The sequence below is a fragment of the Pantherophis guttatus genome, chromosome 2, assembly GCF_059756535.1.
Source record: "Pantherophis guttatus breed Tessera chromosome 2, ASM5975653v1, whole genome shotgun sequence".
Lineage (NCBI taxonomy): Eukaryota > Metazoa > Chordata > Lepidosauria > Squamata > Colubridae > Pantherophis > Pantherophis guttatus.
Genome location: NC_142064.1, coordinates 20,773,652 through 20,792,462, shown reverse-complemented (window position 1 = coordinate 20,792,462; position 18,811 = coordinate 20,773,652). Strand labels below are relative to the sequence as shown.

The following is an 18,811-nucleotide window of genomic DNA, read 5'->3' as shown; positions in this document are numbered from 1 at the left end:
AATTACTCTATATCTTGCCCATTAGATTAAAAAGCCTGCAAGCCCAATAGGTAAAGTTTCTATTGAGTTTAAATCGTCTCCAAATATATGGATGTAGCCATACTGTATTCTCGATAATAAATACGCAATTTACTGCTATCCTCTTCAAGAATGTATTTCTTCTAATATTTCTTCTTTGCATTGGGTAGACAAGGCCAAAGCTGCATTGGGTAGACTGGACCGAAGCAACGCGGGCCGACCCCTTACATTTTCCAGGACAGCCTTGTGGGCCAGATCCAACCACATTGTGGGCTGCATTTGAGTTTGACAGCCCTGTCTTAATCTAATCTACACTTCTAGCTTGTCATTCAAGTAGTAACAAGGGTTATTCCTGCTTAACAAAATACTAACAAGGTCTACTCCTGCTTAACATTTTGACATCAGCTAAGTCTGATAAGTAAATAACTATAAAAATATAGTAAAGATCAGTAAAAAGCCAATTTCTACAATTCTTTGAACAGGACAATTGGGACTTATCGCTTGGGAAAGGGAAATGATTCCAGCTGAGCAGGTTTCTTTTCTGTAGAACTTGTAAGCTACTTTCTTTCAATCAGAGAAAAAGAAATATTCAAAGTCTAGAAATAAAAGAATTGTCCAAGGGATTTCTTCTACATCAGCACTGTCAAAATGAACAAAATTCTTTTGTAAAGTACACAAGCCCCACAGACAACTACTCAACAACATTATAAGGGTCTTTGCTTTGTGTAATTCAGAGAAATATGAACATCAGTTTTATGGAAGATCAGGTATTAAACTGGAACTAGGAAACCGAGCTCCAAGTCCACATGCAGTTCACATGTGACAGTGTAGCTAAGCCACAATTTTTAAAACTGTGGTCTTCTGATAAAATCATAATTGGTTACATTTACACACTGTGCAAAGCCAAAAAAACCCCACACATTGGTTTAGACACTATCTTTTGTATAACATATCTCAAAAACTGTTGTTGTGGGGAATAATATTAGAAGAGGCAACTATCCTGAACCTCTGGAAGAAAAAACAGGTTGTTTATCTAATGAATAAATCAAGTGTAACCAAATAAGATAAAGCTGCACCAACTTAAAATGGTTAGGTTTAACAGGTTCATGCACATACTATATTTCTGTAATTTCTTTAGAGTAAATTTGCATCTGATTACAATTTTTGAATGAAGTAATGGTTGACTCAAAGGACAGCAAAAGGAGAGTCATTCAAACTAACTCCTATAATTTCAGCCCCTCTCTTAAAAAGACAATATTCCTGAATCTATTCATTTACAAAGTTCGTATGCCATTTCAGAGGCAGTATATAGGAAGTCCTCACTTAATGACTGGTTGCTTAGTGATGTTCAAAGTTACCCCTCTCCTAAAGGTACTTATGACATAGTTCCAGAGTGGCATCCCCATAGTCACATGACTGCATTACATAATGCAAATTACACTGCTTTTGAACAGAAATGGCCATAGGAATCAACGGGCTCACTTAATAACAGCAGTATTCGCTTCATGACTGCTGCAAAAATTGGATCAGTCATGTGGGTGCCTTGATTTATGACCATCGTGACTTATGTTGGAGAACCTGGGCTTCATTACAGTGTTAAGCCAAGAACTACCTGTAGTTTCCAAAGCAATTAAAAATGCTTTGCCAATTACAGAGTAGCAGCAATATCAGAAAAGCTGCTTTTTATACACAATGAATCATCTTTCCAACCCACCTTTTTGCATTCATAGATGTAGATTTTTTTTAATCAGAAAAACTTAGTTTATTAGAAGGTTCAACACACATGAACATTTAGATACTCCAGCCACTTGAGGAATAATTCAATAAAATAACCGGAAAGGAAATGCAAGCTAGGGAGAAAAGCACCCCTTCTCCTCAAAATGAATAAAGCCTACTTTAAAGAAAAAAAACAAGTGAGAATAAATACAATCACCAATTGTCCTCTGGTCCACTATGGACGGGTGTGTTGCAACTTCAAGTTACCATCAGAAGCTCTGTATTTTGAACAACACTCTTCCAAACAAACTTCCTTTTAGCTTTGCTGTCACTTTGAGCTACTGTACTTGCCAACCATGAAATGCAAAATGAAAGGATGGTTGAAAGCGATGCAATTGTGTCCTCAATTAACACAGCAGCCTTCAAGAATTTGCTTTACAAAAAAACGTACCAGCAGCACCTCCGCTGGCATTTAATAGCCATGGGGGAAAACTGGAGAGAATTTTCTCCTGCCTCAATAGACTTGGAATCAAAGAAATTGGTTGAATTTACACTTCATTCCTAGCGTGGCTTCCAGGTTTTGTGAATCCAGATGTTGTGGTTTATTCCACAAACCAAACTCTACATGTACCCAGGCTATGGGTACATCTCAACTTATGACTAGTTGCTTAGCAACCATTCCACATTCTGATGCCACCCCCACCCCCACAAATGGAACTTAAGATTTGGTTTCAAAGTTGCAACATTGCCCTCCCAGTCATGTGACCAGATTTTGGGTGCTCAGCCTGCATTTATGCCCATTTGTAGTGCCCCATGGTTGCAATTTACAACACCGTTTAGCCAGAAACTGGTATATTTACTTCCAGTTTCTGGCAAAAACTGCACATAGTGAACATTTGGTTGAGTTAATGTCAAGGTCTTAAAAACAGGTCTGGTCACATGGTAGCCCATTTTATGATAATTGTTAGGCTCAATTACAATTGTAAATCAAGGACTACCTGTATAAGGAACCACTATATACTTCCTTGTAAATATTTGGATCTAGGAAAGGAAAGTGAAAAGTATTCTGGAAAGATATATGCATATCATACAAAACATGATTAAATAGGTTATGACTCTCCTGCTCACATTGCTTCTGTGTACGGTAAGAAAACAGGAACTCCCCAAGATTAGTGTCTATGGAGATTCTCCAGGTCATGGTCCCCAAGATTAGAGATTACAGCTGCTCCTAAAAGTCACCAAAGTCTTAATGAAATGAGGATCCCTTTGAAAGCCTGAATCAGCACAAATCTCTCATGCAATCATTGCTGGTTTATAACAGTGTATCAGAGAGAGAGAGAGAGGAAAGATGGGGGAATTCTTCTGCTTTACCAGAACAGAAACTCTGTAGGGTTTATGGATATATTTTTCATCATGGCAAATATTTTCCTAGTTTCAATAAGCAGAATCAATTAAAAACCGGCAACAGCAGCAAAAGAAACACCCTGGGAAAAAAGTTTGCATAGAAGTCATTAAAATGGCAGGAATTTAGAACCTGGGACTGATAAACCATCCCCTTAGGCTGAGCTGACCCCTTCACTGGAATGGGCTGTCCCACATATTAAATCAAAGGTCTGAGGCTGTCTTGGCCCACCCTGAGATGCTGAATCTTGGAGTGATCCAGTTTTGGGCACATTACAAAAAAGATGTTGAGACTTTGGAAAAAAGTGCAGAGAAGAGCAACGAGGATGTTTAAAGGCCAGGAGACAAAAATAGATGAAAATGGTTATAAGAACTGGGTATGGCTACTCTAGAGAAAAGAAGGGCTAAGATGACAGTATTCCAGCATTTTGAGGAGCTGCCACAAAGAAGAGGTGGTCAAACTTATTTTCCAAAGCACCAGAAAGCAAGACAAGAAACAATGGATGGAAACTAATCAAGGAGAGAAGCAACCTGGAATTAAGGAGAAACTTTCCTAAACAGTGAGGACAATCAACCAGTGGAACAGCTTTGCCTTCAGAAGTTGTGGGTGCTTCATCACTGGAGGTTTTTAAGAAGAAACTGGACTGCCACTTGTCTGAAATGGTAGAGAGGTCTCCTGTTCGAGCAGGGGGTTGGATTAGAAGACCCTACAACAGTGGGTCTCAACCTTCCTAATGCCACGACCCTTTAATACAGTTCCTCAAGTTGTGGTGACCCCCAACCATAAAATTATCCCTAAGACCATTGAAAATATGTGTTTTCCGATGGTCTTAGGCGACCCCTGTGAAAGGGTCGTTCGACCCCCAAAGGGGTCCCGACCCACAGGTTGAGAACCACTGCCCTACAAGGTCCCTCCTCAATTTTTTTCAAATTTGCTCTATTCTGATCCATCCGAATTTCCCTGGAGCCTCAAAGCTTCCCCAGGAATTATGATTGACGTGGGACTTGGTGGAGCTGTCAAACTTTTCCAAAAGCCCCTCCCCCGCCCCCATTCTCCAGGGAAGGCCGGGCGGGAGGTTGAAAAAAACAACCTCAAAGGCTGCCCGGAGTCACCCAGGAGGGCTTTCTGAGGCGAGGCTCCCCTTGGTGGGTCGAGGAGCAGGGAGGTGGGAAGAGGCAGCCAGCCCCTTCCTCGCGCGACCTCCCTTCCCGCCGAGCAACTTTCCCCGCTGCCGGCCCGGACTCCAAAGGTTGTTGCCTCGACTGCCACAGAACAAAAGGGCGAGAGCGCGCGCCTTTCAAGCCCAAGGCGCTGGCGGTGGGAGGGGGGGGTTCGTTCGCCCACCCAGACGTCGCCCCCTCCTGTTCAAATTGAAGGCCTCCTCTCGCCACACACACACACCCCCAGCAAAGGGAAGAAGCTCCTTGTCTGCGCGCTCCCATTGCAGTACTCTTCCCATTGAGGACTTGTATACTGCACGAGTCAAAAAAAGGGCTGTGGAAATATCTACACACCCCTCACATCCTGGACATAAATTGTTTCAACTTCTACCCTCAAAACAACGCTATAGAGCACTGCACACCAGAACAACTAGACACAAGGGCAGTTTTTCCCCCAAATGCCATCACTCTGCGTAACAACTAATTCCCACAACACTGTCAAATAATTTACTAAGACTGTGTTACTATTCTTCTTCTTCTTCTCTTCCTTACTAGTATCTATCTCTTCCCACTTATGACTATAACCATGTTGCTTGTATCTTTCAATTTATATTGTTTTTACTTGTTTCCTAGAACGATTTGATAGCTTATTAGTAACCTTGACTATCACTAAGTGTTGTATCTTTTTATCCTTGTGAATGTATTTTATTCTCCTTATGTACAGTGAAAGCATATATACCGAAGACAAATTCCTTGTGTGTCCAATCACACTTGGTCAATAAAGAATTCTATTCTATCCAACACGAAGTTTTTTTTTTCCTTTTCCCCTGTGAACTCTGCGCCTACCGATACGCGCTGTACCCCAATCGCCACCGTTGCTTTCCAGGATCCAGGGGATAATGGAAGTTGTAGTCCAAGCTACAGCAAAGAGCATCTCCCCCTTCTCATATTCCCGGTTCAAAGCCAATGCCTGAAACCGGCGGCTCCGCCTAGTTGCACGACTGCACCGGCTCGGGCATCTTCCTCTCCTTTTTCTGCCCCTCCGGTTCCAGCCACCTTCAGTTTTTCTCGAGGACTTGCGAGACAATGCAGCCATTCATAGCCTCGCTCGCTCCTTCTCGGGCCGTCAAGGTTTCCCTCCCCACCCCACCCGCTTCCTCTCCCAAATAGATTCCCAACTACAAAAGGGGGGCAAAAAAGCGAGGAAAGCGGGCGGGGAAGGACGAAAGACTTGTGAAAATCTTCAAGCCAGGGAGAGGAAGCTCGTCCCAAAAGTTCTGGCAAACGCTACTCACCCCATAGAAAGATTTGCTGCACCCTGTTGCTAGTTGATGCCGGTTCCGGCTGCAGAGCCCCGAGCCGCCGAGCGGCGCTTTCGGACACAGGAGGCGGATTTGTCGCTTGCAAAATGTAGGAATCACGTTGCTTCTTCCTCCCCTCGGCGCTCGCTTCTGCTACGGGGCGGTTGCTACTCCTCGCTCGTTTGCTTGCAAGCTTGCTCGCTTGTTCGCTCCGAGCCACGCGCGCGCGCCCATATGCTGAGCCTCGAAAATTACTTCTCCGGCGTTCTAAATGCCCCGGAGTGGGCGGGGGGATGACGTCACGGCGGAACCACGTGACGCGGCGAAAGGCGCCGCCGCCGCTGCTGCTCCGCCTCGGGGGACCCGCGTGGCGCCGGCTCTGGGGTTCTCGCCTCGCGGACAGGAGATCGGGTCACGTGCTTCGCGCGGTCTCTCAACCCCGAGCCTTCGTGGCTTTGAGGGGGGGGGGTGGGAGGGTATCGAGATTGGACTTCAGCGACTCCGGCGGCGATGGTGGCACCCCCCTCCCCCCCCACCAAAGGTCTTGGGAATCCGTTTCTGCTGGTGGGGAAAACCCCTCTAAAGCCACGTTCCTCTGCTTTGGACCTCAGCCGATAAAAAACGCCCAGGTCGTCATGCACCGAAATTGCCTTAAATCCTTGTGTGTCCAATCACACTTGGCCAATAAAGACTTCTGTTCTATTCCGTTCTATTCCATCCCAATATTCCAATGCATTCTATCCTATCCTATCCTATCCCATATTTCTATTCTATTCTATTCTATTCTATTCTATTCTATTCTATTCTATTCTATTCTATTCTATTCTATTCTATTCTATTCTGAATCCAATTCTATCCCATTCTATTCTATTCTGATTTCTATTCTTCTATTCTATTCTATTCAATTCCAAATTCCATTCTATTCTCCCATTTATGACTGTAACTTTGTTGCTTGTATCCTTACAATTTATATTGATATTATTTCCTAGTATGATTTGATTGCTTATTTGTACCCTATGACTATCATTAAGTGTTGTACCTTATGATTCTTGACAAATGTATCTTTTATGTACACTGAAGAGTGTATGCACCAAAGAAATTCCTTGTGTGTCCAATCACACTTGGCCAATAAAGAATTGTATTGCATTGCATTGCATTCTATCCTATCCTATCCTATCCTATCCTACTCTACTCTACTCTACTCTACTCTACTCTACTCTACTCTACTCTACTCTACTCTATTCTTTTGCCTAATCTGATGCTGTTCAGATGATTGACTGATCATGTGTCATTAAATCATTTTCAACTCCTAGTGATCATACAGATTTTTTTCCAAGATAATCTCTCACCCTATTCCTAACGTGTCCCACAACAGTACTGTAACTCAGGCCATCCACCATGATGCTGGTCACCTTCTCTTTCCTTCCAGCTTTCCCAACATTGGAGTCTTTTCCAGAGAGCTGGGTCCTTGGATGATGTGTCTAAACTAGGATCATCTGAACTTGAGCATTTATGCTTCGAGTGAGAACTTGGTCGATTTGTTCAATGATCCATTGGTTTGTTTTCTTGGCTCTCCTGGGCATTCTCAGGAGTCTCTTCCAACATCAATACTTTTTCTATCTGGTTCCTTTAAACTCCAGCTTTTGCTTCTAGAAAGCATCATGGGGAATACCATAGCTTGCAGATTCTGATCTTCGTGGGGTTAGGGTTCATGGCATTTGAATATCTTCTCCAAAACCTTCATGGCCACTCTACCAAGTGTTATCTGTAAAGCATTTATCGACTGCTTTTTACTTTGTTGTTGATGGTTGATCCTAAAAGATGCCCAGCATTTTGATACGTTTATTATCATTTCTAAGACTACTTATTTTTCCTGTTCACGTGTATTGGAATTAATTTTCAATTAGACTTCTCTCCTTGTTGATAGATTTCAATTTGGAAAGTGGCATGAGACAATTAGTTCAGGATGCCATAAGGTGCTGCACCAGAATCCTGGATTTCCAGATTCAAGCCCATGCTCAGTTGTCAAAGCTCCCCAGATAAGTTTAGGTCAAGCACATCTTAGTTCTACCTACCTCAGGGGATTGTTGTGAGGATAACATTGAATAGGGGACCCCTATGCACTCCAATCTCCTGCTTTGAAGGAAAGCTGGGATTGAAACTAATGAATGATTAAATCAGAATAATAAATAGCTGCAAATAAATTACAAAGCTTTGGTACAGGGGTGAAATGTAAAATTTGTTACTACCGGTTCTGTGGGCGTGGCTTGGTGGTGGGGGTAATGTGACTGGGTGGACGTGGCCAACTTTAAAAAAAAAAAAAAACTTTTCAAAGCATTTTTTCTGCAAATGCAAAAAAATGCTTTGAAAAGGCTCTGCCAATCAGGCAACACAGCTGGGATTGTCAGAGAGACTTTTAAAGCATTTTTTTCTGCAACCTCTTCCGGGGAAGAGGTGGTTAAAAAATGCTTTGAAAAGGATCTCACAATCCCAGCTGTGTTGCCTGATCGGCAGAGCCTTTTCAAAGCATTTTTTTAACCACCTCTTCCCTGGAAGAGGTTGCAGAAAAAAATGTTTTGAAAAGCCTCTGGCGATCCCAGCTGAGCCGCGTGATCATCAGAGGCTTTTTTTTTTTTTTACTTTTAAAAGCATTTTTTCGGCAGAAGAAGTTGTAGAAAAAATGCTTTTAAAAGTAAAAAAAAAAAAAGCCTCTGATTGTGTGGCTCAGCTGGGCATGGGTGGGGGGCGCGCAGGGATTTTTGCTACCGGTTCTCTGAACCACCCGCCGCCATCACTACTGGATCGGGTGATCCGGTCCGAACCGGGAGCATTTTACCCCTGCTTTGGTAGTAAGGTAAAGGTAAAAATTCCCCTCGCACATATCTGCTAGTCGTTTCCAACTCTAGGGGGCAGTGCTCATCTCCGTTTCAAAACTGAAGAGCCAGCGCTGTCCGAAGACGTCTCCGTGGTCATGTGGCTGGCATGACTAAACGCCAGAGGCGCACAGAACGCTGTTACCTTCCCACCAAAGATGGACCCTATTTTTCTACCTGCATTTTTACGTGCTTTCGAACTGCTAGGTTGACAGAAGCTGGGACAAGTAATGGGAGCTCACCCCATTATGCGGCACTAGGGATTCGAATCGCTGAACTACTAACCTTTTGATCGACAAGCTCAGCATCTTAGCCACTGAGCCACCGCGTCCCTCTGGTAGTACTTCCTATTTAAATCAGTAGGGATTAATTCTAAGTAAACATACATAAGACCAGACTGCAGAAATAACAAAAGCAGCTGAGACCGTGATAAACATTGAAATAAGAGTTCTTTGGTATTGTTTGGAATGACACCCACAAGTGCTGATTCATCTGTAAAATTTGTATTTTAAATCTGATTTATACCTTAGCTGGGGATTACAGAGAGTTGCAGAAGACTGATGGATTTAGATCAGTGTACCAATAAAGGAGAATATTTGTAGCTCAGGGTTGAAATGAGGGGTGGGTGGGTCCTTGGTGTTCTCTGAGCTTGATTGTTTTCTTGCAGAGCACTGATAAGTGTTTCCTACTTTGGATAATGAAATGTCTGCAAGAAAACAGCCAAGCTCAGAGTGTACCATGGACCCCCTCAGATCAGTATTTTCAAACTTGGCAAATTTAGATTTCAACTCCCAGAGTCCCTCAGTCAGCATGTATTTAGATTAACATGCTTGTGGGGTAGTCCTATTTGGCTGGACTCACACATTGTGCAAAGCTTCTTGTGAATTACATTCACAGTTCAACCCCCCCCCAAAAAAGCTCAAGAACATTTCAGCTGAGCAGCTTTTGTGACGCCAGCCTATTTCTTTCTTAAAATTGTTGAGTAGTCATTGTTGGCTCTGTGTGAAATTTGTTTTCAGATTTGTGGGGTGGGTATCTTTGCATTCATGTTTGTTTTTATACTGCTGCTACAACTGGTCATTGGCCTGAAAATGTAGTTTATAAGCATTTGAACAGATATTTTATAAGTATTGGGCTGCATGGCCCAAATCTCTCTGAAATCAGTGCATGGAATTAGTCAGGATAAACCATATGGAATTGTTTTTAGAAATTTTAGGATTAATGTTTCATCACATTGCCCTACATACAATAGCTTCTACATTATTATATCCGGCCATTAAATTTAAAATTTTCATACATGCTAATGGTATTCATTTTGTTATAGACGGAAAAGACTGAACCCTGCCATTCCTGATAATGTAATATTTTTCTATTTCATTTTAGAGACATTTTCTCAAGTAGTTCAGTCCACTAAATCTTCTTAAACCATTGTTTGCAAGTGAAAAGATTTCCCAAATGCTTAGTAAAATGAAATCTATAATTTCTTTTTTAACCCAGTTCTTGTTCAAAGACTATCATAAAGAGGCTGGCTATTACAGGCTGACTACGTAAGATAGAAGAGATCAACATGATTCTCCTTTTACTTGATTGGAAAAAATGACTGGTTTGATTTTGTTTTGTTTTATTTTCTTCTCAAGAAAGATTCCTAAGGTTGATTCACACGCTGTGCTGAACCATCAATTAGCCAGCCACATCTTAGCTAATTTTTCTTCTTAGCAGGCAATTAAGAGACCAGATGGGTATTTGTAAGGCTTAATAGAGCTATCCCCCAACACCTGCTAAACATTTGGTCTCTCCCAATCTGATGACCTTATGGGCAAGCTTTCTGTAGTCTTCAGAGGCCACAGTGAAGAAGAAAGGGTGGGGCCCACCGTAAGAAAGTTGCCCATTGCTTTATCTCAGCAGTAGCTGAGTCCACTCTGTTCCTTCAAGACAGAAATTCAAACCTATTGTGGAAAATCAGATGCAAATGGAAGAATGAAATTTAAGTGCAAACTTTTTCATGTAAGAAACAAAAATCAAATGCTCAGATAGTTGAATGGTCGACTTGGTAATAGCAATAGCACTTACACTTATATATTGTTTCACAGTGCTTTACAGCCCTCTCTAAGCAGTTTTACAGAGTTAGCATATCGGCCCCAATAATCTGGGTCCTCATTTTAGCGACCTGGGAAGGATGGAAGGCTAAACCAATCTTGAGCTGGTGAGAATTGAACTGTTGGCAGTTGGCAGAATTAGCCTGCAATACTGTATTCTAACCATTGTACTACGACAGCTCTTCAATACAAATAGTCTTCAAGTTACAACAATTAGACTGTTCGAAGTTACAACGGCACTGAAAAAATGACCATTTTCCACACTTGCAACTGTTGCGGTATCCCTGTGGTCACATGATCAAAATTCAGACATTTGGCAACTGATTCATATTTGTGATGATCACGATGTTCGTGGGTCATATGATCACCTTTTGTGCCCTTCTGACAAGCAAAGTCAATGGGCAAGCTAGATTCACTTAACAACCATGTTACTAATTTAACAACTACAGTGATTTGCTTAACATCTGTGGCAAGAAAGGGCATAAAATGGGGCAAAATTCACTTAACAAATGTCTCAGGAACATAAATTTTGGGGCTCAATTGTAGTCATTCTTGTAAAAGAGGGTTTGAAATAGTGATTGCTGACTGTATATGTATCAACAGTGTGATGTAGTTGCAAAAGTGGCAAATACTACCTAAAGAATAATAAAGGTCATGGAAAGTAATCAAGTATTTTGCTGTGGTCAGAACCTCTCTTGAATACCGTGTCTAGGTCTAGATACCACACTTTAATAAGGATTCAGTGAAATAGGAATTGGTTCAGAGAAGGGTAGCAAAGATAACCAGGGAACCAAAAACAAAGGCCTATAAAAGACTGAAGGAGGGGAATCTCTTTAGTCTTGAGAAAGACAGCTGAGCAGGAATGCAGTCATTGCTTTTCAGGTATCTGAACAAATGTCATACAGAATCTCTTTATTCTAGAGCAGGGGTGTCAAACTGGATTTCTTCGAGGGCTGAATCAGCATTGTAGTTCTCTGCGGGCTGGCAGGAGGGGACGGACAGACAGGGAGTGGTGGGGAATGGAACGGATATCTCCTGCAGCACCCTGCCGGCCAAAATGGGGGTTGTGGAGGCTCCACGTGGCCCCTGTGTGGCCCATTTTTGGCCTCCATGGCCTCCAGCAGTCTGCCTATCGTTTTTGGCCAAAAACGGCCCATCAGAGGCACCACAGGCCGGTCCTTTGATATTTCGATGCCGGCCCTGTGGGCCAGATTTAAGCGCCCCACGGGCCGGATGTGGGCCGGGGGCCTTCAATTTAACATCCCTATTCTAGGATATAAAACACTGGGATTTTGATCTTACCATTCCTCTGTTCCCAGATCCACCAGAAATGTTTCACGCTAGATGCATATGCGTAAAACAACCTTCTCTCAACCTGCTTCCTTCCAGACATGTTGGACCAGTCCCCATAATCCCAATCCACTATGGCCAACCCCTCTGGAGGTAATCAGGCTGGGAAAAGTTGGCCCATACATATTGCATCTTCCTCCTCATTTCAGAAATGACAGCATGCCTTCCTTTATTTGTTTACTTGGAAGCCCTAAGCTTGTCAACACTCTGCCCCACAAGCCTTGATGCCTCTCCATTTATGTCTCTAGTCTGCTTTCAGCCTAATCAGAGGAAGTGAGAACTTCCTCCAGACACCCATGTGTCAATTAGAAAAACCACACTACATTCCACAACTACAACCACACTGTGGTACAAGGGGAAATGCATCTACCTACACATACAGTTTCAGTATTGCACAGCAACTTTTTTTCAAGATCACAGGAATGTCATCTGCTAATTGTAGTCTGCCATTTTATGGCTGATGGGTGTGGGGTGTTCCTTTAAATAAAATCAACTCGTTTAATTTTTATTCTGATGCCTCAGCAGTATTAAGGCCCCCATTATATTATTTTCTATCCACTAACTCATACAAGATCAGTCCAGCCAAGAAACAAATTAACAGGGTGGGGCTGATGTAATATTAAACAGTCATTAAGCAGCAGATGCTAGAAAATATTGGCAGAAAGAACTACTGTGCATGGCATATATCTTGTCCCACAGTTCCTAACTTAACTGTTGCCTTTATATGGAGATAACATTAGAACAGGGGGGAAAGTCATCAGTGAAGTTATGTACATGAAATCTCAGACCAATCTGGGATTACCATTTTTTGCCCACGATTTAAGACCAACATTTCCACTTGTCTGCTGTGAGAACAAACATAATTAGCAAGAAGAAGACCAATTATGAATCTTTCAGATCTTCCTGGCACTGTTTCTATTCTTATTATGATCAGTGGGATCAAGTTCAATGGCCTTGCTGTGGCTTTACATAATGTTAAGTGTCCAATGGTAGAATGGTTGCCTCCTTATCCTGTCCCAAAACTCTTCTGTTAGTTTGCATTTAACCCTCTAACTTTTTAGTCTATTCCCACATGCTTAGCATCAATTGTCCAGCCCATTGTAATGTCTGCAACCATCCACATTGCTATTGTTCAGACACCTCAGCAGATTTTCTCGCCAGTAACTGCTATGTTGAGTCTGAGTATCATCAGTAATGGTATCTAATCTTCTTGTCTACTGTTGGCTTCTTTTTCAGTTGCCTTGATTTTTTCCAAGCAACAGTGACCCTTTTATGTGTTTAAAATATTCAAGCTTTAGTTTTGTGATTAACAGTTCAGGTGACTGGTTTTACTTCTCTGGGTTTGAGACCTGAGCACTGTGCAACAGGGTGAGCTCCCATTCCTTGTCCCAGCTCCTGCCCACCTAGCAATAGTAATAGCACTTAGACTTACAGTATATACTGCTTCACAGTACTTTACAGGCCTCTCTAAGCGGTTTACAGAGTCAGCCTCTTGCCCCCAACAATTTGGGTCCTCATTTTACCCACCTCGGAAGGACGGAAGGCTGAGTCAACCTTGAGCCTGGTGAGATTTGAACTGCCAAATTACAGTCAGCCAGCAGTCAGCAGAAGTAGCCTGCAGTACTGCATTCTAACCACTGCGCCACCATGGCTCATTTTGAACCTAGCAGTTCAAAAGCATGCAAATGCAAATAGATTAATAGGTACCACTTCGGTGGGAAGGTAACAGCATTCTTTATGTTTTGGTGGATAGCCATGCTGGCCACATAACCACAGAAAATGTCTTTGGACAATGCTTGAGTCCCTTGATCAAGAAACAGAGATGAGCACCATGCCCTAGAGTTGGACATGACTGGACAGGGAAACCTTACATTAGTATTAAACTACTGTATATTTGTTCTTCTGGTGATCCAAGATAGTCTCAGCAAATCTATCCAGCAACACAATTAAAAGGCATCAGTTTTGCTTAATTCAGACTTTCTGATGGTCTAATTTTCTCAGTCAGATAACTGGGAAAACCATGGCCTTAACAATATATATTTTTGTTGTCAGTCATCTAAGCTTTTTTTTTTCCAGTCAATTAAATTCTACCATCCTCCAATGATTAGCCTGAGTCAAGCCTGATCTGAAGAAATCTCAAGATTTCAATAAGGTCCAGCCTCAACTGAAAGGTATAAATTCTAGGCATCATCTAACCAATAAAAATAGCTGAAAATCATATTTTTTAATGATTCATTAGCATCTCCTCCCATCAGCACTTCCTTTGAGCTAAAAAGAACTCTGTTTGCATTTCTACAGGATGGTGAGTCAATTCCCTTTACCTTGATCTTGCTGTGAAACAATAAGCTGACTCTTGAATGGGAGTTCAGCTATGCTCTCCTAAAAGCAGGATTCTTCTTGATTCCATTTCCTAGATAATGCTAGATAGATAGATTACCTGAAAACTCAAAACTCCAGAAAGAGGATGGAAGCAAATCAGGCATTTCCCAATATTTGGGATTGTGTTAAATAATTGGGATTGTATTAAAAGCACAGGCTTGTTGTGCTTTTATATCTTCCTTTCTTCCAAAAACTCAAAAGTAGCACCCCTTCTTCCATTGTTCTCCATAACAAAAGCTTTATGAGGTAGGTTGAACTTAAAGAGAACAGCCCAGAAGTCATCTGGTGAGTGTTTGAGGATGGACTTGAATTTGGGCTCTCCCCCATCCTTGTCTAATCCTTCAACTACTACAGCACAATAGCTCCCTTAAGCCAGTAGGGTGTTAGAGACAAGTCCCCGATTTAATAATGCCAACTCCATGTATACACAAAGACATCATTTATCATAACCATCCCAAATTAATGGAACTGAGAAACCACCTTTCAATATATTTTGGCAGTTCCCTGAACAATTACAATTAGTAGAAAAAAATATTGTCCAATTGTCTCTCATGATATCTGAATTAGAATTAGTCCCCGGGAAGAAAATTTGGTGATTTTAGTCCATTCAAGCAACAATGGAAAGGCTGAAGATTGAGGCGTCTTTTAAAACTTTTTTATCATTCCTTGTGTCTAGAAAACAAAACTCAAAAACAAGAGTACTTCACAATAAAAAGACAACAGCTTATTTCTGCCTAAAGAACCACGTCAGCCTATTTGTGTAAAAGTAACAATTAAAGAGGACATTTAAAGAAAATTGGTATTATTTTTAACCAACAGTATATTTGAACATTACAAATGTCAGCGTGGTTCAAAGAATTGCCAGTGGATCCCTTTGAAAAAACAATGCAATCCAAGAATTCTTTTGTGTTGCTTTCTGGACATTCTGTACAAATGCTGGATAATTATTATTTTTTTTTCTTTGTTAATGAGTAGGGCCTGTTGCCAGCTTCAGATTTGCCTTCTTGCTCTTCTAGGATATAAGGCTTAATTAAGTTTTTTGACTGAGATTTTTGGCATGGTAGCATCTTTAGAACTGTGTCCTCAGAATAATGGCTCAGACAAATATCTTACTGAGGTCAGTATGAATAAACAATACGCTTGACACTGTCATGTCCTCTTGCTGATTTATCCACAGTCATTTGGCTTTGCCATTGTTTTAAAAATACCATTTTTGAGTGTAATTAACATAGTATTTATAATAAAAATTGTATACCTAAAGCAGGAAAGAACACAGGGAGAAGAAAAGAAAAACTATGAGGGGGACAAAACAATTGTGTAAATTTTAGTTTATTTTAAATTCACTCAATTTGCTCAAATTAAATTTAGATCATATGGAGTGTTATTTTCAGATCTTGCCTCACTTAAAACGAGTTAAAAGACTGAGAGATGACCATTTTAATTTAGCCAAACTTTGGTAATTACACATTTTTACAAGAATATCTTATCCACTTTTTTCACAACGGTTTAAACACAACACTCTACAGCAGTGGTTCTCAACCTGTGCGTCGCGACCCCTTTGGGGGTCGAACGACCCTTTCACAGGGGTCGCCTAAGACCATCGGAAAACACATATTTTCAATGGTCTTAGGAATAATTTTATGGTTGGGGGGGTCACCACAACATGAGGAACTGTATTAAAGGGTCGTGGCATTAGGAAGATTGAGAACCACTGCTCTACAGGTAGTCCCTGATTAACAACAGTAATTGGAACTGCAATTTCATCACTAAGTTATATAAATTGAAACATTGCATGTCCATGCCACTTAGCAACAGAAATTCCATCACTTCCAGTTGCTAAGTGAATCCCGTCATCATTAAAGTGACCTCATATAGTTGTCATTTGCGACCTCCTGCCAACTTTCCAATTGACTTTGATTTTCCGGAGCAATCACATGACCATGGGGATACCGTGACAGCTAGAATTTCAAAAACCAGTCATAATTCTCATTCATTCAGAGTTGTTACAAGTTCAAACAGTCATTGAACAAATGAATGATAAGCAAGGACTATTTGTATATCCAACGTTTTTAGGTGGACAAATTCCTGTTTGGGGAATATGATTTAACAACAAGTTAATATGTTTAAATCTTATGTTCCTCTCACAAATTTGGTGGACTATTATAATAATATCGCATCAAAATGGAAGTACCAGTGGACATGACCCAAATACTATGGTGGCGCAGTGGTTAGAATGCAGTATTGCAGGCTAATTCTGTTGACTGCAGATTGTCAGCAGTTTGGCAGTTCGATTCTCACCGGCTCAAGGTTGACTCAGCCTTCCATCTTTCTGAGGTCAGTAAAATGAGGACCCAGATTGTTGGGGGCAATATGCTGACTCTGTAAATCACTTAGAGAGGGCTGTATGTCAACTCGCAAACCATCCCTGGCCTGCTCTTGAGTTGCCATAGGCAAGGGGTATGGGAAAACGAACTCTGCACGTCAGTCAAAGCACATTCCAGCCATATCTCTGTCAAGGCCATCTCCGCGCTTACCCACAGTGGCCAGAGGGGAGTGATCTTTTACAACCCACAAAATTGCTTCATTGGTGACTGGTGGGTCAGGTAGATGTGACCGGCAAGAGATGGTCACTCAGATAACCTGGTCCCAAGCCATGAAGGGCTTTAAAGGTGACAACCAGCACCTTGAATTGCACCTGGAAGCAAATCGGCAACCAATGCAGCTTCTGCAGGAGAGGTGATACATGTGCACACCAAGGTGTGCACAAAACCATGCCGGCCGCTGCATTTTGCACCAACTGGAGCTTCCGGATGCTCTTCAAGGTAATGCTCATGTAACTTTGTATGGTCACGAAACAAATGGTTGTAAGTCAAGGACTACCTGTATTTGAACTTGCACTAATTGTGATGGACTTGCATTGCCTTCCAGCTTTCTGTACTGTACCTCTTTTCTGTCCAAGAGGAAGAGTGATTGAATTTTTAAAATATCTACTTAAAGATATTACAAAGACTTGCAGGTAGAAAAGTTAGTCCACTTCCCTGATTCCATTATAAAACCAAGAATAGATATATTGTTTTGCTGTTATGATTGACATTGAGGGTTGGTTTTTTTTTGTTTTTTTTTTTGCAATTGCTCAGAAGACAGAAAAGTGACCTTGGTTAATATCCCCAAAGCATCACTGCATAATTTGAAATTTTTTTTTCCTCTGGAGTGTCTATCTTGCTCTTGAGCCTTGGTAACCTAATATCCTTCCTTTGCAGCTGCTGACCTAATGATACATATTTCTAAGTATTTCATTCCTAAATTAGTTTCAGAGCAGATCCATCTGTAGGGAAATATAAGATAATAACAGGCATTCTCCTAGAAATACCTTAAATCTAAATCATCATTAGATCCATCTTGAGAAAAGGGGGGGGGGGGAGGAAATGAAAAGTATATATATCCCCTTATGTATTAAAAAAATGTCCTACATATTGGGTCCACGTGCTGTAGTTATCATTACTTAGAGGAGTTCACTCAACAAGAGGCTAGAAGATAAATTAAATATAGAAACATGTATAAACTCATTACACTCTGGTATATTAGGAATTTCTAGTCAAATATTTATAGCCCAAATATTATTATCCCAAACAGGATTTAACGCAGTAAAATGCTAATTTGGATCCAGAAAAGATGAACTCTTCAGAACTATTGTATAACTAACCATAAAGAATGATCTTCTCCCCTTGCAATATAAATATTTCTGTGATTGTAAAAGCATGCCATGTTCATTTCTACACGTAGTTCTCAACTTACAAGAGTTCATTTAAAGGACCGTTCAAAGTTACAATGGCAGCCAAAACAAAATATGCTGGAAATCAGCCAAAAAATAGGTGGAGATATGGAGGAGATTATGCTGGAAATCAGCTAAAATAAAATATGCTGGAAGTCAGCCAAACAAATAGTTGGGGATATAGAGGAGAATATGTTGGAAAATACTTAAAATAATACAGGGTGAAAAAGAATATGTTGGAAGACAACTAAAATAGAGCCTTGGTACTACAGTGGTTTAAAGCACCCTGTTATTAACACAGCTGCCTGCAATTTACTGCTGGTTCGAATCTCTCCAAGGCTCAAGGTTGACTCAGCCTTCCATCCTTTCTAAGGTAGGTTAAATGAGGACCCAGTTTGTGGGGGCAATAAGCTGACTTTGTATAAATATACAAAAGTATGAAGGCTATTGCTTAACGCACTGTAAGCCGCCCTGAGTCTCCGGAGAAGGGCGGCATATAAATCAAATTTAAAAAAAAAAAAAAAAATGAAGCGAAATGAGTATGAGATGAATCTGTGTAAACTGGAATGTGTATTAGATGATAAATTTAAAAAAAATAAGTGTAATTGTTAAAGTTTAAGACTTAAAGATTTGACGAAATGGGTCTAGATATTAAGAAATATAGATAATTTGTTGATTTATAAATTGAAATAAAAATAGAGTTGTACATATTTGGGAACTAAGATTTGTGGTGATAAAATAGTA

The 18,811-nt window shown here is 41.0% G+C and overlaps 1 protein-coding gene across 5 annotated transcripts in view; it reads right to left on the bottom strand.

Annotated features, from left to right (window-relative positions):
* Positions 1-6,174, bottom strand: part of RAI14 (retinoic acid induced 14) — a 117,630-nt gene extending 111,456 nt beyond the window's left edge. For 3 of the 5 annotated variants that reach the window (XM_034442418.3, XM_087888205.1, XM_087888202.1), the window contains exon 1: positions 5,592-6,174. The gene's annotated coding sequence lies outside the window, so the exon portion shown is untranslated. Of the gene's footprint in view, positions 1-5,142 lie in introns of all 5 variants that reach the window. The other 2 variants (XM_087888207.1, XM_087888203.1) reach the window with 2 other exon arrangements.
* Between the last annotated feature and the right edge of the window lie 12,637 nt (positions 6,175-18,811).